This window comes from Dasypus novemcinctus, chromosome 2 (assembly GCF_030445035.2).
Source record: "Dasypus novemcinctus isolate mDasNov1 chromosome 2, mDasNov1.1.hap2, whole genome shotgun sequence".
NCBI lineage: Eukaryota > Metazoa > Chordata > Mammalia > Cingulata > Dasypodidae > Dasypus > Dasypus novemcinctus.
In genome coordinates, this window is record NC_080674.1 from 72,523,292 (window position 1) to 72,548,268 (window position 24,977).

Consider the following 24,977-nt stretch of genomic DNA (forward strand, 5'->3'; position numbering starts at 1 on the left):
TAGAAATATGAGTTTTTCCATGGCGCCATAAACCATCTCCACCATCCTTACCAACCTTTTTGCAGGCAGTTATCCACTGTACTCAGAACATGCTATATCAACTGAAAATACACACTATAATGTGTATTATTTAATAAATATATTACACCCACACCAACACGTCCCCACAAGAATGTTTTTAAATGCATAAAATAAAATCACAAAGGAAATATATTGAAATACAGTTACTAAAATAAAAAACATATACATATGTGCTTTTTTCTTAACACATTAAATGATAATCCAGTACATCAAAGATATAGGAAAGTTAAATTTTATATTTTAAAGACATATCAGTGTGCAGAGTGTTGCTATTTATCTTGAATAAGAACCTTAAACTGTGGTGTAGTATTTGACAAGGCCATATCTATATCATGTTGGACATCTAATCAAATTGATTTTTTTCAGTTTAAGCCCATGGACCCCCTGAGATCTGGTTAAGAACCCCTGCCTTAGCCCTTCCCAACTGCTAATCACTCTAAGTTTATTTGTATAGGGCAGTAGGTTGTATGCAAATTAGTTCCCCACATCCATCGCCTGGGGGTTCAGTGCCTGGCACTAGTAATTGTGTGTTAAATAGATGTATGAATGATTGACTAACTTTAATTGTAGCCATATACAAATCAGTAAAATAGTTTATATCTGTCCTGACATAGTTTTCCTACCCAAAGATGTTTTCCACTCTGTTTGGATTAAGGGTATAGTGTTTGTCAGAATACCCGAGACAATAGCTATGTGTATAAAGTACCATTTGTTTTATTATTGAGTTGTTTGTCTTTGGTACTTTGGGTTAATCAAAGGCCTCTGCTATTGATGCTTTAAACACAAATCTTCAATTTATTATTTAGCTCGTTGTTTTTATTAACTTACTTGAAATGCAAATAGCAAAACACAGGTCAACAGCTGCAGCTGTGGGATGCAGACAGTGGGAGCCAAGCAACAAGATGGAAATGGGAGCAGCCAGATGTGGGCTTCCACGCCCTTCCCAGGACTGACTGGAGAGGATGCCTTTGATTGTAGCAAGGAGGTGGGTGGGTGTCTCAGGTGCAACTGGGCAGCAGAACCTAAAAGGAATAATGGTCCTCACTTCTCAAAAGTGGAGAAAGTTGATGAGGCAACCTGTACCTGGCTGATAAAATTCATGACCATCCACTAATAGATCCATGTTGTGGAAGGGAAGTCCCAGCCTGCCAGTGATTGCTCCTGGACAATGGGAAATGACACTGGTAAAGGAAAGAAAATAATGCATGCAAAGCATTCACCACAATGCCTTGCACATAGAAACAATAAATGGTAACTATTTTTTTTCCTTCTTGTTTTCATTATAGCCCATGCAATCACACATGTTATTAAGGGATAGTGAGAGCCTCTAAGACGATGCAAACTTCAAACAAACCCTAAATTTTGTCCTAATGTCACACAACTGTTTAGGTGACTAAAGCAATCAGATTTAAAGGTGATGGAAAAATGTGAGTGGATTACCTTAAACAAAGCAGCAGTGTATACACAAAGGAATTGACATGTGGCTGACTGGGGGACCTTTTCAAGGTTGTTTCAGTGATTTTTTTGATGGCTAATTTGGTGAAGTTCATCAATGTCTTAATTCGCCAAAAAAATGACAAGTTGGCATGATGGTGGCTTACTAATGAAACCCAAAACTTGTGCTTAGTGAAAATGAGTAAGGAACGTGAGGAGAGGTGAGACTTAGAAAAGCTCACATGGCAGAAGCATTTCAGAAGTGCTGATGGGTGGAGGGCATTGGAATGGAGCATACCTAGAGACAATGGGGCATCTCTGAGAGGAGAGGGAGTCTGAGTCCAGAGCAGTTTCATATAAATGTATAATTTGATTTCAAAAGGATTTAATTATGCAGGAAGCCAGGGATTTGGGCAATATGTCCAATTCTAATTACAATAGTAATTATAGCTATCATCATTTATTGAGCACCCATGTGCCAGCCTCCTTAGGAATGAGATCTCGCTTAATTCTCATATCAACTTGATGAGGTATGGATACTGTTATTCCCATTTATAAATGAGGAACCTGAGAGTCAGGGAGATTAAATAATCTGACCACTGCTAGCAAATTGTAGTATTGGGATTTGAACTGGGAAAAAAATTGGTCTTTGATGAAAGATTATAGAAAGGTGATACTTGTAATCTAAGTATCTTTTAAAAATAAATAAAAAATATATTAAAAAAAAAATCCCCTCCACCACCAAAAAAAAAAAAGAGAAAGGTGACGCTTCCTTAAAGAAGAATGTTTAGGAATTGATCAAAACAAAAAGTATTAACTACATTATGCCTACATTAAGACTTCTTAGGAATTGTCAAAAGCAGGTTCAACTTTGAGTCTTTGAAAACAGCAAAAATATCCAGTGTCTGACAGGTATCAGAGAGTGTACGTAAACACGATGCAGAGAATCATCAGTTGTTTATAAGAATTATCACCACTATTTCCTGTGGACTAACAAGGCAAGTAATTAACAACAGGCAGTCTCCTAGCTTGCCTGTGTATGTGAAATTGTTTAAGTTGGCTGCCTTGCTTATATTGTTGATAAAACACCTTCTAACAATGGTCTGGCTTATGCCCTTCTAGCCTCTTTTAAGGATCATCAAAAGTTGGCATTGATGGAGCCCAGAAAGCATCGAATGATGGAAATAAATAACATTTGTGAAGATTCAACAGGCATTTTGGGGACTCTCTAGGAACTAAGGACTCATACCAAACACATCTGAGTCTGGGTCCATTTTTAAAGAGGCTCAATTTCCCAGTGGGAGATCCAGGTTTAGTCTTTGATTGTTTCAGCCTAAGAAGAGGGACACATGCTGCCTCTCTCTGTTCACAGAAAAAATGCTGTTATCTCTCCCCTTATCTCTCTGTGGTGTCCTCTAAATCTAAAATGCAATGACTATTTTGTTTCTTCTGGAGAAGGGCAAAAAGTATTTTTGAGCTGAGCAAAGGAAGAAGTGTCACCAATTCCTTTTTTGTCTCCCCCGCTTTTTATTTCCATTTCACTTTGAGAAAAAAAATGAGAATTGGGAAGCAGGAGGGAAGAAATTTTATTGTGGATGAAGGACAGAAAACAAAGGGTGGTTTTCAATTGTATGTTGGGAATTTAAATAGAAGATACAGAAACAAACTTCCTCAGCCTCTTCTCAGCTATTTTTGAAAAGATAAAGCAAAGTGAGTAATATCTTTAATCAAGAGCAATAGTATTAGTTCTTTTTACTACAAGTTATACTTTTTTGTAAGCCTATATTTATTTTACCAGGCTAGAAATAGCTGAAGTTGTTTAAGCAACTGAGACTATTGTCTAGGAAATGAATGTGGGCTGGGAAACGCATGGCTGGTTTAGAAATAAGCCTCTTTTTTTTTGCCATTTCTTCAGGTAAGAAGGGTTCCTAAATGTTCCTGTGATTGATTGTTCCATGGTGCTTTCTTTTTATTTCAATTCAGTGGCCTCATGATGTAATCATTTCATTCTACAGTATATTATTTTAAGTCTATTATAAAGTAAACAAGGCTAGTTCTGGGCAACACGAGAAAAGACTTGCAAGAAATCTCTTAATCCGGAGAAAGTGGAGAATAGGGCAAATAAGAGGACTCCTCCCCTTTCTGCTTTCGGGGCCAGAATCCTCTGTGATTTGTTAGAGACTTTGTAGAATCTTTGTCCCTGGAGTTCTTCAAGAACACTCTAGATTCACCATGGAAATAAGTAATTATTCATTGGTCCTGGGCCTTCATGTGTTAGCAGGATGGATGAGGGGATCTAGCCTTAGAATCAGAGAGTGGGGATCTCATAAGCCAGAAAGACCACAGAGCGCAGTACCAGTGAGTTGCTTGACTCCAGAGCACCCAGTTCACATCATGACCAGGGAATGGTGCTCCTGGGCCAGGGTAGCCCTGGGCTCTGGGGACAGCATGTTGCTTCTCCCTGAGACTGTGGTACATGCCCCTGCAAGAATCCCAGTTCTAGGCCAGGGGACAGAGAGGAGCCACAACCACGAGTCTGCCAGGATATTTGATTTGATGATATGAAGGGGGCCGAGGAGAGGAAAGAAGCTTCACTACCAAATGCACCCAGATTTATTTACAGCTTTGCCTCATACCAGCCATATGGCTTTGGGCTAATCACTTAAATGTCACTGTACCTGGGTTTGCCCATGCATTCAATTGAAGTCATATACCTCTTGTTGGGGATTAGAATTAGTATCATAATAAGCAAAGAACACATGCAAAGCAGTTAATAAATGATAGCTGTTATGTTTTGCATTGTACAAGTACTAGTTACTAGTTGCGTAAAGGAATGAATGAACTGAAAACACTTCTCTGTGTGAGTCTCTTCAGCTAAAAAGTCCTCTTGTCTGCCACGGACAAGACTCAGACAGACCGACAGGGAAAGGTATAGTCTGTGAAAAGTCACGGTCACATTCTGACCTCCTTCCTTTCTCTCCTCCTGGGCATTTCTGCATTCTCAGCCCACACTTAGAGCTGTTGATGGTGTGTTGGGAGAAACTCAGGACTGACAGCCGGTCCTGATGCCCATGGTAAACTAGTTCTAAGTTATCAACAGAGAGGGAAGAGGGCCTTCGTGCGGAGACGGCACCTTTGGCAACTCCTGTCATACAAGGCGCCAAGGCAGGGCCTGGACTCAGTGCCTGGGAAGACCTTTTCCTGTGTGTCCATATCACGATATAAATTCAGTTCCCCCGAAATATTTTCAAAGTGACTAACTTGAAAACACTTTAAGGATCATGCCATGATTGGGGGGACATTTTCCTATTTTCTTTTTCTCCCTTTTTCTCTTACGTGGAAAAAGGAAAATAAAATGGTTTTAAGAGAAAGAAAAATATCCTAAAAAAGAAAGTTAACAAACATACACACAAAAAGGCTATATAACCAGCTTGTTACCTTACTCCCTGTAGTTACATGCATCACTTTATGGTCATGCTCATGAAATATCTTTAAAGAAATATAAATAGGTTCACATAATTTTTGCTTCCTTGCTTAGCTTATCACTTCAAAGGAGCCCAAGGTCTTTGTTGTTCACATGCATTGTGAGGGACTCAGCACAGTGGGGACTTAGTAAACATTCAATCATCATCATTAAAAAACACTTCCCATTCCACTTCAAGTCCTTTAAGTTTTATGAATGTACATGGGTAGAATATTAATTACAGCACAGTGAGCGTCGCTCGGGGGTGATTATGCCACTCGGCTTGAAGCCTTTCAGTGCACGTGAAGATTTCCATTTCATCTATCATTTAGAGTTTGCTATGAGCATCTCTCCAGACTGAAAGCAAAATAGAAGTCTAAAGAGAGAAAACTTTTACTGGACATTTTGTTTTAAGGATTCCCTGTCACCACTCTAAACGGTTTTACAAATAAGGCAGTTGCATTTTCTAGTCTCCTCATTTATCAGAAGATGGGAGGACATGTGACCACCTCTGTGTAACAGTCTTAGTCAATTGGGTGATATTCCTTGTTTTTTTCCATTACTTCCAATAGGTAACCTAAGAACTGAGTTTAAACCGCTTCTCTCACAGCTCATCTGTGTCTTCCAGTCAGGAATCTGAGCACTATCAAGGTGAAGAATCAGAGACACCCTTTATTTCACTTGAGATGTTAGCATGTAATGGAATGCTTCCATCTGCTGTGTGATAGAGTGTAGGTATAGGAGAGGGGCACTCGAGATCCCAGGGCCAGGAGGTCACAGGGCCCCTGTTGGAACAACCTCAGCTTTTGCAGCTGTTTCTTTGGGGAAGAAAACTTGAGTGTTGGGATATCCACGTTTTATTCCTAGCTCTACCATTATCTTGCTGTGTGACCTTGTACAAGTCACTTAGCCTTTTTTCTGTACCTGACTATCTTTATTTGTAAAATGGAAATTTGGAATAGCTCTATGCAACTCACGTTTCTATGAACAGGTTATAGGACTTATCATCAGACTAGAGCGCTCCATCCCCGAGAGCCACCTCCTCGGGCCTGTCCTTGGCTGCCTGTTCCCAGGGCTTGTGTCTTCCTTGCTGGATGTTTGCTTGCCTCCTTTCGCCCACCGTCTTTTAGGTTCCATCTAGATGCCACATTCCACAAAAAGCCTTCCTAAGCCCATTGCTTACCTTGTGACATTCTTCTGTCCTCTCTCAAGCACTTTCTATCTTGCCTGGGTGTGTGTGTACCCAGAAGGCAGGGGCCCTCGGGCTCTTCTTGCTGGTCTCTAGCTCCCAGGGTGGAGGGCGTGCATGTGGTCAGCACTATGTGTATCTGGTATATTGACTTACTCCCAGTCGTGAACCAAAGCACGGTCCCTCCTACCAGCCCTTTGTTCCTGTTCTCACATTGGCTTCTCACCCCTTTCCATAGCTTTTTAACTCCTCCCACCCCTCGCCAGGCCTCCTGTGGTCCCTGGCTGGGGAAGTTTTTTTTCCTTCCTCATTCTGGAAAGCTGTCTTATTCATTTCTTATTTTCTTGTTTGTGAAAGGTCCATCCCCTTACACTTCTCTCCTTCCCCCCAGGAACCTCATGTTCTAGAGGTCACTAAGCTGATAGCTAATGTCCTTAATCTGATTCAGACTATACTGTGGAATTTGAGAAGAACTTCTTCAGAGGAGTTGCTTGTTGTAATTTCATATGTGGTTGTGAATCAATGAAACAGAATTTAAAGAGGCCCCTTGAGAGGCGTTCCAGGGAGGCCATCCCTCCACGAAGCACTACAACAGTCTCTAAGACAGAGGTTCCCAAACCTGCTGGCCATCACCCACAGCTCTTTAATTGCACACTTCATACCTGCCCCTGGAGATTCTGATTCAGTAGGTCTAGATCAGGCACAGGAATCTAATTTTCACACACTCCCCATGTGCTACTGATGGTCAGCCAGTACCGAAACCAGCACTCGAGAGTTGCTGAGAAGTAGGCAGCAGCCTCTGGTTTCCTGTCTGTCTCCACAGCGGGGGTCCTACTGCCTCAGAAGATAACCAGCCCCATTCCTCCATTTTAGACCTGTCATTGCAGTCCCTGGAAATGTGGTTTGAGTATAAAAGGATTAAGTATCGGTTGGTTGTATTAAAACCCACATCTGTAGCTAAAATGTAATAATTTCTTTAATGACTAGGTTAAAGCGGAACCCTGTTTTTAACAACTTGTTCTCAGGTATTAATGAATAATTGAGTCATAGCTGGTGTGTAAGACATTGATGCAGCTATTTGCAAATAAGACTGTAACTTTTAGTCAAAACCAGTCTCTTCCTATCTGTCTCATTTGCAGAGCCTTTTTTCAACCCTTTTACATCCATTCAAAGAATCAATGTTACCGTACTCTTTCTGAAGTCTCTAATGACAATTTTGATTAGGAAGGTGTTTCCACACAGTCATCTCTCCTGATGAATAAAACATAAATGCCAAGTGTCTATCTGGAAGGAAGCGCCAGATTCCATCTTTTTTTTTTTTTTCCAGATTTATTTTCATTTATTTATTTCTCTCCCCCTCATTGTTTGTGCTCACTGTCTGCTCACTGTCCGCTCTCTGTGTCTGTTCCTTGTGTGCTTGTGTTCTTTTCAGGAGGCACTGGTGTGGGAAAAAGAGATGTTGCCTTATTGTAGATGTTGCAGTTGTTCCCTGTTATTATAGGTGATGTTGCAGTTGTAATAGCAAACAGTTGGTCGGTCGTTTCCAATAAATATGAGTAGGAAACTAAGGTCGAGGCTTCAGTTCCAGAAGCTGTAAGTCCCCTGGTCCCATCTTTATCTCCTCTTTTATGTCCTTTATTTTGTAAAGTTCTGCATCGCCTTCCTTCAAGCAAACCTTTAGCTGAGCTGATTGCAGCAACTGGCGCCCAACATGGGGCATGAAGGGAAGAAAGCTCGCAGCACAAGGGGAACTGAACCTGGGACCTCCCATATGGGAGGGAGGTGTCCAATGGCTTGAGCCATCTCTGCTCCCCAGATTCCATGTTGTAACCTGATTTCTGACGTCAGAGTGGACATGCGTGCTGACCATGTAGAAAAGCACACAGTGGCACTTTTGACCACATGACCAGGGGTGGGGCATCCAGGGAAGTCTACCAAAAAGTGGCAATGTCGCACCAAGACCTGAAGGACACATGGATAGAAGGGGGAGAGTAGTCCAGCCATAGGGAACTACATATGCGAAGACCTAACAAGACAGGTAGAAGAGAGCAATTTTAGGGAAATGCGAGCGGTTTCCTGTGGTTGGATATAACCATGAGGAGCTCAATAGTGAGATGATGTCTGAAATGGGCCAGATCATGAGGGGTCTCATAAGCCATGTTAAGGAGCTTAGATTCATCTCAAGGGTGCTGGGGAGACCTGCAGTATATCCAAAGAGAAAGGTGACATGATGCTCTTGATGATAACAATAAAGCATCTAACAAATACATAGCATTAAGCCTTATCTACCACATTACCTCAACCCATTTATTCCTCACAGCAGCCCTATGAGGTAGGTACTATTATTACTCCCATGTTACAGATGAGGAAACTGCTTGAGAAGTGCAGTAACTTATTGTAAGGTAACATCTAATAAATGGTGCTGGAATTTGAATCCATGAAATCTGGTTCTAGAGTCCCAGTTTTTAACCATGAACAATTTTATACATATAAAGATCCATTTGGCTGTAGTCTGAAGAATGGATTGGACAGGGACATAACTGGAGGCAAGGAGACCAAGTCAGAGGCATTTCACAATCCAAAAAGAGAATTGGGTAGGCTAGAGCTGTGACAAGGGTGCAGTTATCTGTGGTCTGAAATTCACTTCTTTGTGTCAGCTGAGGGTTAAATCTTTTGAGCATTTTGGGTTAAAGAGCAGTGACTGAATGCCACTACATTTGGCTATTTTCTGGGTCTCTTACGGTTTAAAAAGGGGCTGATGATAACCTGGATGGGAACCATTTCCCTGGTGGTGCTGCACCTCATCTCTGCTGGGTGGCAGCTTTCTTGCCTGAGCCCTGGGCTTGACAGCAGCAAAGGATTATGGGAATCACAAGTAGGGTAACCGGGCAGCCCACACAGTCACCTTCAGTAATTAAGTAAGAGTTCCATTCTGGGGTGGGCGGGACCTTACTTTCTGTTGACATCCTCAGGGATCTTCCTTTCATCCAGGGTAAGGCCTGCTCTCTTAGAGGGAGAAGCTCTTGGTTGGGTGATATTACCAGCTGCAAGTGTATTTGCTTGTTAGGATGTTTTGTTTGGGTTAAATTTAGTATTTGTCAGGGAGTTTTGTCTTTTTTGTAACATTTACCTATTAATTATTTTTTTCCCTGGAAATCCCCTTCTTCTTTGCTTCCTCTTCCTTTCTTTTTCTTTTAAAAGTTCTCTTTCCAAGTGCCAGCATCCACCAGTAATTAGATACTTTTACCTTATGCTGCCTTCCTGTTGGTTTTAGAACACCATGAGACCCTTGAATGGCTGAAACCAAAGCACAGGAACCATTGAAGTTTACTCTTTAGAAATAAGACTTAGTTCTGTCAGCTAATTCTTAATAGGTTTCTTAGTGTTAATCTTCCTTGGCCACTCTGTCAAAAATATTCATCTGTCTCTCTCACATGCCCCTACTTTAATTCTTTGCCAATCACTGTTTGATAGTTTTCTTATTTGTTTGTTTACTTTTCCCCCTTTTGTCCCCACTAGAAAGTTTTGCTGGCCATCATATCGCCAGGACCTGGCTTATAGGAAGTGTATAGTATACATCTGTTGAATCAATAAATGATGGAATGGATTCTTAAGTCACACGGAATGGATTCTTAAATTATTAAGTCAGGCACCTCTACCCAGATAAAGGAAGTCATCCATCAGCTGGTTAAAACACTGATAGATATCACTAATGGCATTTGATGGTGCTGAAGGAGTGTGGGCGGGGAGGAAGAAACGTTAGCAACAAAGAGGCCAAAACTATAGCTGGAGGGAAACCTCAGGCAATTCACATGGCCTTAGTGTTCTTGTTTACTCAACAGAGGATTCCACTAATGATTGTTCATTAGCCATTTACTGACTAGTTACTGTATCATTAGTCTAGATGGAAAAGCAATACCATATAACCATAAAAATATACATTATATACAGAATATATGTTATTATTCTAATATATATTAGAGTATAATCTAGTATACTGCCAATGGAACATGCCCTGTATGTTGACGATATTATGATAGAACATGCTAAGTGCTACGACAGAGGAAGGTACGTAGCTTAACTGTAGAACCAGATAGACGGGAAGGGAGAACTCATAATAGCAAGCATTGAAATAGCTCTTCCGTCCCATCATGTTCTATCCTCACAGTGACCCTCAGGACAGGGCCTTATTATTATCCCCATTTAATAGAAAGTTTAAGTCACTTGCCCCAAATCCCATAGCTGGCAAGAAGAATTAAACTCAGGCTTTCCAGCTCTAAGATTTCTAAATTCTGATATCCTACCTATGGTTTAGCAAATGTACATGACTGCATAATTAAAAAGGTAAGTCTCAGAGTTTGCTCAACAAACTCCTTGAGTTGTAGCTTTGCTGCGCCTGCAGCACCTCCCTCCAAGGAGCACTGTTTCATGATCTACACAAGAGTCCAGGGGTGAGGGCAGCCTGTGAACCTCTTTCCCGTACCTGAGAGGAGAGAATCAGCCAATGGAATAGTGATAGAGAGGCCTGCTGTATGGCAGCCCCTTGTTTGTAAACATGCATGTCATTTTGGCTCAAAGAAAACTCATTGTGGTCTAGTTCTTCTCCCTCTCTGCACTGAACTAAGACCCAGAGATGGCAGAGCACTGTCCAGTCCCTAGAAAAGTCAAAGCAGGGAAGCGGCTGTGGCTCAATCAGTTAGGCTCCCATCTACCAAATGGGAGGCCCTGAGTTCACGTCCTGGGGCCTCCTTGTGAAGGCAGGCTCACCCACACGCTGCGGAGTGCCACCCAGCCTGCAAGTGCTGCGGAGAGCCGACTCAGCACGGTGACGCAGTAAAGAAGGGAGACAAGCAAAAACACAGAAAAGTGTGCAACGAATGAACACAGAAAACAGACAGCAGGCAAGCAGCAAGGGGGGCGGGGAAATAAATAAATATAGACACAGAAGAACACACAGCGAATGAACACAGAGCAGACAGCACGCAGAAAGCCACGGGTGAGGGACGGGGGAGATGAAAAAAAAAGTCAAGGCAGTGGTCTCTGAGTACTCAGAAGTATCCCCTTCCTGCTCCCTGGCTTTGTGAGATGACTTCCCTTAGCCACTCTGCCTGCAAAGCCTTGTGAGAACGTGGGCAGAGCGAATCCTCCAGATAGAAACCCTTTAGCTATACTCCTTGTCTTTATGACCGTTTTCTCATGATGTATAAAGGGAAACGCCAGCCCCAGGCAGTGGTAGCTGGCTAGGTTCCAGAGCAAAGCTGAATTAAATACTCATTAAATACTTGAAGCCAGTGGGATGTGCAGTGGCTGGAAAAGCTACAGGGCAGGAAGGAATGGGGCGGGCATCTCTAGTTGGCAAGTGACAGACTGGGAGCAGGGAGAGGCAGCCCAGTAAACAAGACAAAGCAAGGCAGACCTTGCCTGTCAATGGGATATGTTTCTGAGTGAGCATGCTACTTTGGTGTATCCACGTAATGTATGCTAATTGCTATATTTTCTTTTTTTTTCTGGGAAATGCTCAGATGGAAAGCTCTGAAACCAAAGAGGCTATGCAGAAATGCAAAATGTAGACTTTACAAAAAAGAGGGAGGAACAAAGGGAGTCAGAGAGTCTAGATTTACGAAATGGGTTAGCATTCTGCTAAATCAACACCTCTCTGTTATGTGCAAGCCTTAGGAAAAGTAAGTGAGCAGAAGGGTATGATTTCCTATGTGTGATGTTTTTCACAGTATCTGTCCCATATTCTGAAATTTGTTAATTGGGTTGTTGTTGTTTTTTAACTAGAAGCAAAAATTCCACCTACCAAAAGACTAGAAAGTTAGCAAGATATGATAAAAATCCAGAGTAATTGTCATAGCTTCCAACAAATATAATATTATATAATAAAGTGTGAGCTGGTTCTCTTTCTGCTACTTTTCTGAACAAAACACCTTTTAATTGACCACAAGACCTAGATGCAAACTGGGAATTGCACACAATGAGCCCACTTCAAATAATTATCCATTAGTAGACAACACTCAAACTTGTATCAAACCCTGTAACTCTGGTGTTCTATTAAATACCCCTGGGTAACTGTCATTTTTTTTTCATGTCATTCAAATAAAAACAGACCTGCATATTAAAAGAGTAATTTCTCTAATGAAGCGAATTAGAATGCAGACATTTTATATTGGAAGACAATGGAGCAGGGAAGAGAAGTATGTTTTTTTCCCCTTTTTTGGGATCAAAATCCCAAGGGTTGAGGTACTGGTAAGTGGACTTCTTATCTTTCCAAGAGTGTTAAATTTTGAATCCCTGCATTTTTCTGATCTGAGTTTAAATTGTCAGTAGTACCCACTAACATCTCAGTGTGCTCCTACTTGGCTTTTAGCTTCTCCAATGACAGCCTCGACTCTAAAATAAGTGGGGTGGAATGCAGTCTCCCTTCTGGACAGGAATCACATGTTATTCCTTTCGGTTACGTATACTCCAGAGCCTGGGTAGGGGATACTCTATGGAGTCTGATTTGATCTGTTCTGCTCTAGAATCTGCTTATTTGTTGGCATTTCCACAGGGACAAAACATAGTCACGATTTACACTATTTTATCTGTGAAATTAAAAAAAAAAATTGTAGAACTTTGATTAGCATACATACGCATAATTGCATATATTTCAAGTTTAGAAATGCATAAACATATTCAATAAGGAAGAATCCAAAATAGGAATATAGAAAGTGATTTTAAGCATGCTAACTTTTATATAAGAACCTATTACTTCCCAAGGAAATTAAAATCTCCTGGAGATACTCTCAAGAGCAAGTTTTCCCAAAGTCCCTAGTTTATTTTCCTTCTTCCCTGAACTCATTCTAAACTAGAATTCCAGTCTTTCTTAAAAGAAGAGAGAGAAGGATGGCATTTACTTGAATAAATTTACTTGAGTCTGGCCCACCTCTGCATCCGAGGCTTTAGATCTGATTCTCAGAAGATTTATATCTGTTGACTAAGCTTATTTATGAGTGTCTTTTTTTTTTTTTAGATTTATTTATTTAATTGTTTCATTTGTTTCTCTCCCCTTCCCAGCCCTCCCCCCCCCCCCCCCGTTGTCTGCTCTCTGTGTCCATTCACTGTGTGTTCTTCTGTGTCTGCTTTTTTGTATTGTCAGCAGCAGTTGGAATCTGTCTCTTTTTGCTGTGTCATCTTGCTGTATCAGCTCTCCGTGTGTGCGGCGCCATTCCTAGGCAGGCTGCGCTTTTTTCGTGCAAGGCAGCTCTCCTTGCAGGGCGCACTCCTTGCCTGTGGGACTCCCCTACGCGGGGTACACCCCTGCGTGACACAGCACTCCTTGCGCACATCAGCCCTGTGCGTGGGCCAGCTCATCACACAGGTCAGGAGGCCATGGGTTTGAACCCTGGACCTCCCATGTGGTAGGCGGATGCCTTATCCATTAGGCAAAATCCACTTCCCTTTATGAGTGTCTTGAAATGCCCCTTGGCCAGATATGATTGAGTTCTGTCAGAAACAAATCTGTGCTTACATAAGCAGTAATTAAATATATGGCACTGAATTTAGTCCTTTTGTTTCCTGCACCAGATTTTCCTAAGTCTGCGTTATAGTCATTCAGCTACAACCTCCCATATAAGGTTAATGGTATTTACCTTAAGAGAAATAAAAATAAATTGGTTAAATAAGGTATACACCTTCAGCAAATAGTGTTGTTTCGGGACTTGCTATGGTACCCCATTGAGAGTGACCTTGTAGTTGAATATAAAATGAAAATGAAATCTTCCTAATGATGCCCTATTTTAATTCCTTAGGGGTGGTTGAATGACCAGAAATAAAATTCAATGCATTTGTTGATTAAAAAGCAAATAGCTCCTGAGTCTTCTGGTCAGTTTTTTTTCTTTAATCACATAAAAAGAGCCAAGCAGTGTCTCCTTTCTAATTCTGTAGGTACAGCAGTGGTCTTTCTCCTAATGATGCCACGGGCGTCTATTTCTCAGGTCCTGGAGTTAGGAAAGCTGATTGGTTCACTTCTAAAGGCTGCATTTCTGTCTGCACTCTCATGTTAAATCTACTCAGAGAATGGATGAGTGCTTCAAGGTCACTAGGGGCATCTATAGTTTTAGTTGTCCTATTTCACAAAAGACTGTCATCATATGTATTGGCTGCCTAAAGGTGCAGGGCTCTGATCTTGCATCTGTGAACTTTACTTAGAAATTGTCAACTTCACAGGGAGTTCAAAGGAGATATTGTACATGTAAATAAGTGAAAACATTTTAACTAAAATGTTATAATTTAGGTGGAAGCAATAATATAAGTATAAATATTTACTCAATTAGAATTGTATGATACAGAGACCATCAGCTGGTATTGGAATTTGAGGGGAAGAGACAACTCTGGGAATGGAAGTAGACAGGGAGCTATTCCCAGAGGAAATAAAATGTGAGTTGGACAGGTAAGGAATGGATTAGATTTAAGTAGGTAAGATGCCTTTATTATAATGGCACAGTAAATGGTATCATCAAACAACACTTTTATTTACAACAACCTATAAGCAAACTATTCCACTGGGGAAAATGAATACAGTGACCAGTGGACATGAGCACCTGATTTACTGAAAATTTAGGATGTTTAGTGTGAATCAGTACATCAGCTTTGTAGGTTGTAGTTTATTTAATGTGAGATTTTAATCATTTTTAATAATTCAAAAACAAGTTCAATAATTAATTTGAATTGCATCCCATTAGGTGAAATGAAAAAACTCAGTAGCTGAATGGAGCGCCAAGAGCCTGTATCCCTACCCACCAAAATATGATTCCCACTGAGGCTTGAACCGACAGCAGGCTGGTTCCCTATCTCTTTGCCCCTCTGAAAACAAGGTGTGGTAGGAAAGGCAGTAAAAATGTTCCTTAGAGAATATACTGTAGTAGTTCGTGTAATCCTTTATCCTTTTATCCTTTATTTAACTGTTAAAATGTAGGATTTGGATCTGGTTGAGGGGGAAGAGGTGCGGGGTTTAACTGGAGAAAGTTCTTCTGATAATCTTTTTCTGCCATCTGTACCCACCGAGAGGAGCTGGGACTACCCCATGTCCAGGGACTCCGTTTGGCCCTTGGCACTGTCTGAAGACTTAGAGCATTCAGCCTCTAAGACCTTGTTGAATAGTCTTCATTTTTAGTGAATAGGGTTAAAATATCTACCCAAGGCTTTATGTTTGTGTGACTTATCAAGTCTTAAGGTACCCCTTTCCTGCTGCTGCCTGTTAGTCTACACAGACGAGAAAACAAAAAGGTTTACTTCATTACTGCTTAGAATAAGAAAAAAGGGGTATACCCAAAAGGAAGACGGGAGCAAATAGGATCATTTTTTCTGGGGTCTTGTGTCAGAAGAACTCAGCAAGGGATTGAGACTGCAGATGTGGTAAAGATGATGAAAGATTGGCCGTGGGCCATGAGTGCAAAGAAAAGGTGTTAAAAATGGAACCCCCCCGTGCTTCAGGGGCAAACGCCTGTAGAGCCTCTGCCTGAGAGAAGCTGAGCATCAAGTTCTAAGCACACAGAAAGTGAAGAGGAATCAGGGCTGGTATGCCAAGAATCATCTTTAAGCCATGGAGTAGGGAAGACGCACGGTCAGTAAGAACTGGGTGTACTTCTGGGTAGCCCAAGCCTGAGCCCCACAGCGACACAGGTGCAGCGTGAAGGGGAGATACGCAGGCGCTGATATTGACCCTTTCCACTGACCCTTAGTGAATGAGGCACTAAGGGTGACGTGGTTCATCCCCCAGCGGCTTGTCCCCAGCCGGTGCTGCCAACTCCAGGTAGCCTTGCCCCTCCCTCCTTCTGCTCGCCGATTTTACTGGGGAAGAAAATAAACTCACAGTGTTTCTCCCTGGCAGAGGACTAAGGGCTTCCCGAGGAATTGGTCATTATTATGTTAGGTTTAATACATATCGTGTTAGCTCTTCGTGGTTTTTCCTCATCTACTTACTTCTCAGTAGCCAGATACCAGAAGGCATAATTGGATTTGGTCTTTGAGGCAGCTGATTCGAGGGTGACTAGTGTGGTGATGTGGTTCTGAACAGTAACAGATGGGGGTGAAGGGTCGGCAGTTTTCCTGGATTTGATCAATGGCATGGATTGGATGGCAAATTAAATGTCAGCTAAGTCTGTCAAATGGCTCCAAGAATCAATACTTAGTGGGAAAAGTTGTTTGAGCCTTTAATTTTCAAATTTGCTCTCGAGAATTAATCCAAACAGTAGGCTCAGACATTATAGTAGTAAGACATAAAAACGGTGTGAGGATGAATTAAATAAGGTGTCCTACTTTGTTATTGCTTAAATACATGATCATCATCTACACTGTGTTGTTTTTCAAAGGGACCAACCAGGGTTCCATCAGAATCTCCTGAGAGAATGCAAAAAATGCAGAGTCCCAGGCCCCAGCCCCCACCTCCAGAATCAGAATTTCTGAGGATCGGCCACAGATCTGCATTTTTATGGTCCTCCCCAGGCACTTGTGGGATCCATTACATTTTGAGACCTGCTGGCCTACAGTCTTTCCTTGCATTAGGAGGACACCACCCCCCCCACCCCCCCACCCCTCCCACCCCGCCTCTGATCAGAAAGAAAGCCATGCCCAGAGGCTGCGTAATGCATACAGCAGTGAATGTGTAGGTCAAACCCAGTGTGTTTGGGATTGAATTTGGAAAGAAGCTATGAATTATTACTGGATTATTTAATGTGTTTGGAATATTCAGCCTCGGCTCTCCTCTGTGCAGAGGTGGTTTCAGATTTGGAAATCAGGACAGCCCTGCAATTATAGGTAACCTGGGCTGGGGGTGGGGGAACAGAGAAGGAGGTGGGACTTTTCTGCTCCTTTCTTTCGTCGTCCTCACCAGCCTTCTCCTGCCTTTGCCCATCCTTTCAATAGAGGCATTTCCCAAGACTGTGCTCGACAAGAGCTCTTTCTGTGCTCTCCAAGGGCAACAACTAAAAATGAGCTGAGGCTTCAGATCTGGCCCAACCTGCCGCCTGAGCATCGTGTCCACATTTCTGCCTGCCTACTGGACGGAGCACTGGATATTCCACAGGGACCTCAGTCTGTCTTCTTCCTCCCTTTGAAAAGGGCATATTAGTTAAGAGCCTGGACTCTGGAGACAGACTGCTCTGGTTCACGTCCTGGCTGCACTGCTTACTGAAGTGAACCCTTGGGCTGCGCCTCGTTTTCCTCACCTGTAAAGTAGAGGCAGTCCCTGCCTCGTAGGGTCAATGGAAGATGAAATGAGGTGATGCGCCTGAAGAATTTAGGTCAGGGCCTGACCCAGGGAAGGTATTCTCTGTATCTTAGCCAGTTTCATTATTCATTCCTTTATCAAATATTGATTGGTCTCCTGCTTTGTGTCAGATACTACTTCTGACTTAAATTTCCCAAATTAGAAACTGTCATGAGTACCAAGTCTCCCCGTTAAACTACACAGCCTTCAGGATAGGGAGGCATCCTATTCATTTTATGAATATGTGCTAAATTTATGAAGGTAGCACTAGTTTGCTTGACTTAAACTTCAGGAAACTGTTTAAATCTGTGTCCCCTCTATGTAATTCACATTGTCTTAAATTGCTCAAAGGCAGAAGACCTTCAAGATTAAAAAACATTCTCTCAAACCTATGCTAAATCTCAGTGAAATTGATAGTTGAACTACATGAAAGTGCCATCTGCGAGATAAAAAAAGAACTGAATATTGGCCCTCTTGTATGGCTTGTCCTAATATTTGACAGTGTGTCAGGCAGGTGGCAGGTGTCCCTCAAAATCTGTTCATTTGAAAATAAAAATATTTCCTAAATCTATATCCCCAATTCTGGGAGTATTCTATAATAGATGAATGAAAATGTACTTGGAAAAATCTTATTTTAAAAAGTAAGGATTTGGACTTTTTAAACTCCTAAAACAACTTGAGAAGCACTGTGATATGGTGAAAAAGAGTCAGAGGGACTGGGCTGAAAATCTAGTTCACAGCTTATTGTATCTCTTTGATGCTGGACAAGACAGTTAACTACTATTAAACTACCTGCCTCCCAGTTTCGATTTCTCCATCTCTAAAAGAGGAATAATTGTAATAATTGATCTCAGGGAGTTGTTGTGAAGCATAGGTGAGAATGCAAAGAAGAGTTTCTAAACCATCATAGGCATCACAAGTGGAAGGTAGTGTTGCTTGTATGTGAGTCCCCACCCCAAGTAGTACTGTCTGCAGTGCCCATAGCAGTGCCTTTGGCAGACATGCAGATACAGCCGTCACTCAGGGCTGGTCACCGCTCTCCTCCCTCGGCTTTCTCTTCTGTAAAATGAGAGGGAGAGGAAGCAGATGAAATTCTCTCATTCTGATTCCTTGTATCATCAGAGTGGCAAGTCTTCTTTAGAGGCTCACGGATAAGATGTTTCCTCCTTGGCTCCTGGACTCATCACACTTCTTCAGGGCAGAAGAAATGACTCCGTCTTTTCCTTGGTCCTCCACTTGTTTTGTTTGGCGATCAGGGCACTTGCACGTTCCACCTGGGCTTGGCCTGAGGAGGCCAGCTCATGGGAAATGTCATCATCAAGGTTTTAAATGAGTAGCTACAGAGGAATAGGCTTTGTAAATGGTAAACTATTAGATGGAGGCTGATCCCGACAGGTTAATGCGTCATCCTTTACTAGGTGCCTTTTTGTTTTCGTCCAAAGCATCTGTATAGTGTTGAAGAAAAGACCTTCCTGTTATCTTATCACCCTCAGCGGGGGCCGGTGTCAGACGTTACTGCTTCTCTTTTGGCGTCCTTACATGGGAACCAGACTTAAATCCGCACCAACTATGATACTCATTCTTACTTCCTTCAGCCTGAGCATTAAAGTAGTGAGAAAGAACAAGGAAACTTCCTTCCTTCTTCTCTTCCACTTCTCACCGTATTCTGGATTCTTATCCCTTTGCCCTGAAGCCTTGAAAAAGGGGAAAGGGAAAAGGAAGAAGAGAAAATGGAACTTTGGAGGAAAATGTGGAAGAGAGAATTTAGAAAGAGGACGCAATGAGAACCCTGCAGAAAGAATCTGAACCCATTGTCACCCCGCATCCCCCCCCTCCCACAAGTTCTGTTTCTAAGGTGAGCAGTGGAACATGGTGGGATGTGATATGCAAACTGAGGCTCTCTCTGCTCGGAGAGCAAGGCTGCCTGTCGAATCCTAGGGCTCATTTTGTTTCTGGGTGCTATGAATGCTTTTAGAACAGGGTAAGAATCTGGAAAGTCTGGGGGTTTGGGTTGTTTGCTTATTTTGGGCATTTAAAGGTCAACGAAATATGAACAGAAACATGGCAGAGAACCTAAGGGAAGGAGGTGTGGAAGGATGAGCAGACACATGAAAAACCAAACCAACAACAAAAGAGAAAAGCAGTTAACAGCAAGAGGGTCCAGGAAATATGGAGGGTGGGAACCTTAAAATTCTGTAATAACTAAAATCTCTGAAACATAAAAGATATCCAGGGTAAAATTTAAAAGAAAGTTGTCTAACTCCAAGGCAATGAACAACTTAACTTTAATTTTAAAATCTGGTTACAAACATTGGTACATATTAATTTTTGGTCTCTTAAAAAAACACCTTCAAAATCAAAATATGGAGGCCATGCACAGGAACATACATCAGAGATGAAACAAATGCCAAAACAAAATTTTATTTTCAAAAGAAAAGGAACGACGTTTCCAGGATTATCAGAGGGAAGGTGGGAGAGACCGTTGGCTGAGATTGTTCCGCAGAAACAAAGAAGGAATTGGCTTTTGCGGAGCGTGGGAGGCCGGCGTGCCAGGCGGGGGGCAGGCTGAGGGCCCCGACCACGGCCAACGCAGCCCCGTGTTTGCTTCTTACAAGGAGGAATGTTGACGTCACAACTTGAAAACTACTTTGGATGGGGGTGGGTTAAGAAAAGAAACTGAGCCCTGTCCCCTCTGTCAGTGGCAGAGTGGAGCATGGGTCTTTGCCCTGCTCTTCCACATTGTCTGTGAGGCCTTGGGCAAGGCCTTAGACGTCCGATCTTTGGTCCGTGGAAAGGGGAGAATAATATTTGTCCCGACTGCTTCACTGGAATGTATTAAATAAGGCAGGACCTGAAGGACAAAATGCTCTGACAACTCTCAAGCATTCCACCTGTGTAAAGTTATATTGTCGTGTCCTTGTCGTGGTCAAAGAATTAGATGCTATCAAATTATCTGCTTCCATTATTAGCATTGTCTTTAGTTTTCTTGCTCCAGGTAGGATATAGTACCTGACAGGGAGAAAGTGCTCCAACGTGTGTCATCTTATCCATGCATGGATTATGCTTTTGCTGTCATTTAAACCCCGTCCCCTGTTGCCTCTGAGACACCTATGCTAGAAAGGGTTCTTTTCCAAGCCTCAGGTGAGATCTTGCAGAGCAGGAATGTGAGAAGTCGAGAGCGGGGAAATCAAGGAGGCGCCACACTTGACCACCGTGTTCAGGAGCTTTACATCCCGAGAGGGAATCTGTAATTCCCCGCTAACGGTTTGCTCTCTGTGCTAACACTGTTGGTCTCTGGGGATCTGTAGAATCAGAGATACGAAGCCTCCTGGCACCCTTGTTTTTAAGAGAATCTCAGCAGTGGGTGTGAGGGGACTTGGTTGTTCAGCTCTGCCTCGTCACCTCTTCCCTCAGGCCTGAGGCGGTTTCTCTTTCTGTAGAAGAGCTTGTAGGGTTCTGGGAGACCTGGCTGCCTCCCTTTTGGTTCTTCCCCTGATCTTTGGGCATCTGGGAAGGAGATCTGCTTATTGTGGGTGCACTATTACCAGATAACCTCTGTCCACCCCTTCTTTTTCCCCTCTCTTTCTGCTTTTCTTGGTTAGAAATGTTGAGGTGGGATAGGAGAACAAGAGTGCCATCGGGGTCTCCTGGAAACAGGTCTTTGTGCTGCTTGGGAGGTTTCCTTGATTGCTCATACCTTCCCTCCCTCTGAGAAGGGCGCTTAGGAGACGGCTTTCTGCCAGGCTGGCAGCCCGCTCTGTGCCCCAGGGTTCGTAATCCGGGGGCAGAGGACGTCTGTGAGGGACTGTGTTGCTGCTGACTCTTCACTTTCTGCTCTGCAGAAGAAGATTTACTGGAATCTCAACCCCCCACCACCACCCCCACACACCAGCTCCCTTTCTCTTCAAACAGAACACACTTTTGCTTTGCATATTATGTTGATTCCTACAAGAAAGAAGCCTGCATATTATGCCAAATAAAAAATTTTTGTTAAAGGATGCTATTGGTAGTTTTTGGTTACTGCGCTGAGCACCTTTTATGTCTTGCTTTCATCCATTTAGCAAAATTTTACCCTGGGGAGTGATTTCCACTAGAGTTGAGGAACTCTCCTTGTTCTCATTCACCCCTCTCTCCTCCTTCCTTTCTTCCTCCCTCCCTCACTTTCTTCCTTCCTTCCTCAAAACAGACTGACACAGAAGATATTTTCTTGACCCCCCCCAAGCCTTAAACTTTTAGCTAAGTGATCCAGACCAACTTTACCCTGTGCATGTCTTTCTCTAACTCTAGAATCTTTTTAAGCCTTGCTTTGATTTCTGTTACTTCACCTCGGAAGTGTTTCTAGTGCTGAATCCCAGTATCAGATGCTTTTTCCAAAAAGACCCCACTGTGATTTTCATCTGGGAAAGGGGCTGGAGCCGAAGGTGGCAGGTGAAGAGGGACGACAGTGGGCGGGGGGCTGAAGGGGCTGAGCGAGCAGGAGCCGACAGGCGGCCCGGGGCTCCTCTCCTGGCTGGAACCCCTGGCCCCGGCTCTAGTCCAGTGATTCAGGGCCCTCCTCATCTTCTCCCTTTCATACTGGTCAGAAAGGAAGGCTTTATTCTTCAATTATTCCTTCCACATTAAGCTTGGAGTCCTAGCTTTTCAAGAAAACAAAGTTGTAGAAATAAAGTTCTGGAATGGATCATTATTGGAAATGGAAAGTAAATTTGCATCCTCAAGACCTGTAGAGTTATCCTCCTCTTAAAGACAATATACGAGGCTTTGCGATACTAGTTCTTATTTTCCCGAAGGGTTCTCTCCCATTCCCTTGGCATCTCTGCGGCTGTAGATCCAGCCCTCTGTCCTCTGCGCAAGGCTGTTTCATTAACAGCTGCCAGCCTGGGCTGAGACCTTGGCAGGGCTGCTCTGGCCCCGGCAGAGAGGTTCCAGTCTCCTAGCCATGATGTTCTGGAACCAACGTGTGGAATGTCTGGGGAAGAGAAGCATCAGATGTGTGCAAGAGAGAAGGTTCTGGACTTCATGGGGATTTGGCTGTGGCTGCGCTTCATTGGTGGGTGTCTCTGAATTCAGCTATAGTTGGCCTTTTCTAAACCAGGGAGAGAGCTGGTGTGTGTGTGTGGGGGGGAGGGGTGTCTTTAGATGAACCCTAAACTATGGAGAAGAGGCCCCATAAGCATCCTAGAAATTGCATACATAGAAAGAGTTTCACGGGATTTTGAAATCACCTGCTAATAGTAAAACAAATGACTAAAACAGCTCAACCTTTAAAGACACATAGATTCAATTAATCTAACATTTTCTAAAAAGAAATATTCCCAGCAATAATACAGGCTTTGGGAGAGTACAGACAAGTGTCTCATTGTCTGCAAGGACCTAGTGCTTTAAGGGATCCTCTTTTGATTCTGAGGTAGAGCAGACCCTTTTTTGTCACACAACAGTCTTTTTTTTTTTTCAGGTTGAGCTTTCACAATTACACTGAGTTCTGTGGGGAAACTCTCAAAGGCTTTTTCTTATCAAAGCAATAAGTGACACAGCCATTCCATCTCAAGCCCCCACTTTTGCTTCCCTCAGACCCGTGCTGAGGAGAGTTAACTATTCATTGATGTTGCCTAATGGTTTCCTTGTGAGGTGTATAATGGAGCCCAGAGAATGGAGAATGCGGACTATAATGAAGGGGAGAGAGGCTGGAAATGTGTTGTCTTTCTTTCCTGGGAACTTCTTTTCTGAAGCCACTGAATGAGACCTTTACAGACGAGGGTGGTGGCCTCTCCTTCAGAATGCCTGGCCCCTTTCCCAGTGTGAAACATTCCTCAAATATGCAACTTCGTGTTGGTCCCAGCAGCCTGAGCCGAGAGCCCAGCCGCCTGCAGCAGGGCAGCCGGCGTCCCACGGGGATGCCGGGGGTGGGGGCTCAGCACTCGAGCCCCTCCGGCAGGCCCTGGGTTTGCCGGATGCCGGGAAGGCCCAGCCCCTGGTTACGTCTTCCTGGGGAAGAATTTGGCCATCCGTCTGGCGGGGCCAAGGCCCAAAGCGTCTCTCTTTAAATCCCCTCCTTCATTCAAATCCGATCCTATCAAAAGGCTATTGTTGGAGGAGCAGCCCTAGCATCTTGGGGCACATCTGTGTCATTCCTCTCAGTATTTCCAAAGATGGACAAAAAGAACATCGTTAGCTGAATTCCTGGGCAGACAGATCTGAAAGGTGACTTGGGAGGAGTGGAGGTAAACGGCAGTCGTCACATGGCGTTTGTTTTGTTTGTGCAAGTGAGGAAGCCAAAGAGCAAAGGAACTTCTTGCACATGGTAAGAAGCCCCCTGGCAAGGCGCCCCGTGGCAGCAGACAACCTTGCTTGTGTGTTTGAGGAAGGGCTTTGAGGAAGGGCGTGCTGTGTGGGGCAAAAGCTTGGGCTGCTTAGGGTTTGGGGGATGGAGTATGGTCCCTTAGGAAAGAAAGAGGCTCTGATTTCTTTAGCATCTTTTGGGAAGGGAGCCACTTAAGTACCCTGCTCAAGGTTACTTTTGTGGATTCCTACAAAATGTGATTGTGACTGCAGCCATACCTTGACATGGTGCTTGGTGTTTCGGGTGCTGGAAACAGTCATGTCAAAAGTATGATGAAAGGAAGGACTGTTCATTTCTCTTTTTGCTTAATTTTGTCTCACGTTCACTCCTGTGAAGCTCCTGAAGTCTTTGTTTCAAGGAGGCCACTGATGGGAGGACCTAGGCAGAGGACGGTTTTATGTTTGGCCAGTTTCCTTTTATGATTTGCTTGTTCAGTTTGATTTTCTTTAGCATTAAATGCACATAGTAGTCAAAAGCAAATACAACCAAGCCTAAAAACAATGTCCAAAAAATTACAGACATCAGCACTCACAATAAAAGAACTTTCTCTCCAGTGTCTTAGTTTAATTTTTATTTTTCAGGGTCAGTCTTTTGCCTGCTCAATCATTGGGACATTTTCTATTTTGGCATTTCTTCATTTTTTTTTAACTGTTTGGAAGAAAGCGTACGCCTTCTTGGAATTTCACCCTCTTTTGTATGGATATTCTGCCACCCTTGCCTTTTATTTATTTATTTATTTTGCCACTCTTCTCCTGATTTTTCCTGGCTTCCTGCTTCTTCAAGCACATTTCTGGTTTCACACCTGTGGACTTTTCTCTAGCCCCTCTTGGCATTTGATGTCTGTGCAGTCTCTGTTTTTCCCAAATCCCAGTCTCATAACTAGTAATCACCCAGAGCAGTGAAGTGTGTGGGCTCTAGAGCAAGGCAGCCTGGGTTCGGATCCCGGGTCCATCACTCACTAGTTGTGTGACCTTGGTTAATTCTCTGGGGAATTAATGTGAATTGTTTACAACACTGTCTGACATATAGTAAGCTACTGTATTTGATTAGTTTGGGCTTCTTCCATGTCTAATGTGGGTTGTTTGTTGTTGTTGTTGTTGTTTGGTAAATATAAGCTGTTAGGAAAGATGAATGAGACAATAGAGAAGGATGAGCTTGAAAATGGGGATGGTGGTAGGTCCTTTGACATGCTCCTGTTTTTGTAGGGTATCTTAAGGTT

At 43.0% G+C, this 24,977-nt stretch overlaps 1 protein-coding gene and 1 long non-coding RNA gene across 3 annotated transcripts in view; one reads left to right on the forward strand and one right to left on the reverse strand.

The window, feature by feature from the left end:
- Positions 1–24,977, forward strand: part of MAP1B (microtubule associated protein 1B) — a 98,819-nt gene that overhangs the window by 46,939 nt on the left and 26,903 nt on the right. The window contains exon 1 of one of the 2 annotated variants that reach the window (XM_058309986.2): positions 23,259–23,719. The exons of the other annotated variant lie outside the window; for it this stretch is intronic. The gene's annotated coding sequence lies outside the window, so the exon portion shown is untranslated. Of the gene's footprint in view, positions 1–23,258; positions 23,720–24,977 lie in introns of those variants that run through there. 2 annotated transcript variants of the gene reach the window in all.
- LOC131280909 (uncharacterized) lies at positions 876–6,295 on the reverse strand. Its single transcript, XR_009188589.1, has 2 exons — positions 6,162–6,295; positions 876–1,103 (listed from the first exon to the last, which is right to left on the reverse strand). It is a non-coding gene; the product is annotated as an uncharacterized lncRNA (long non-coding RNA).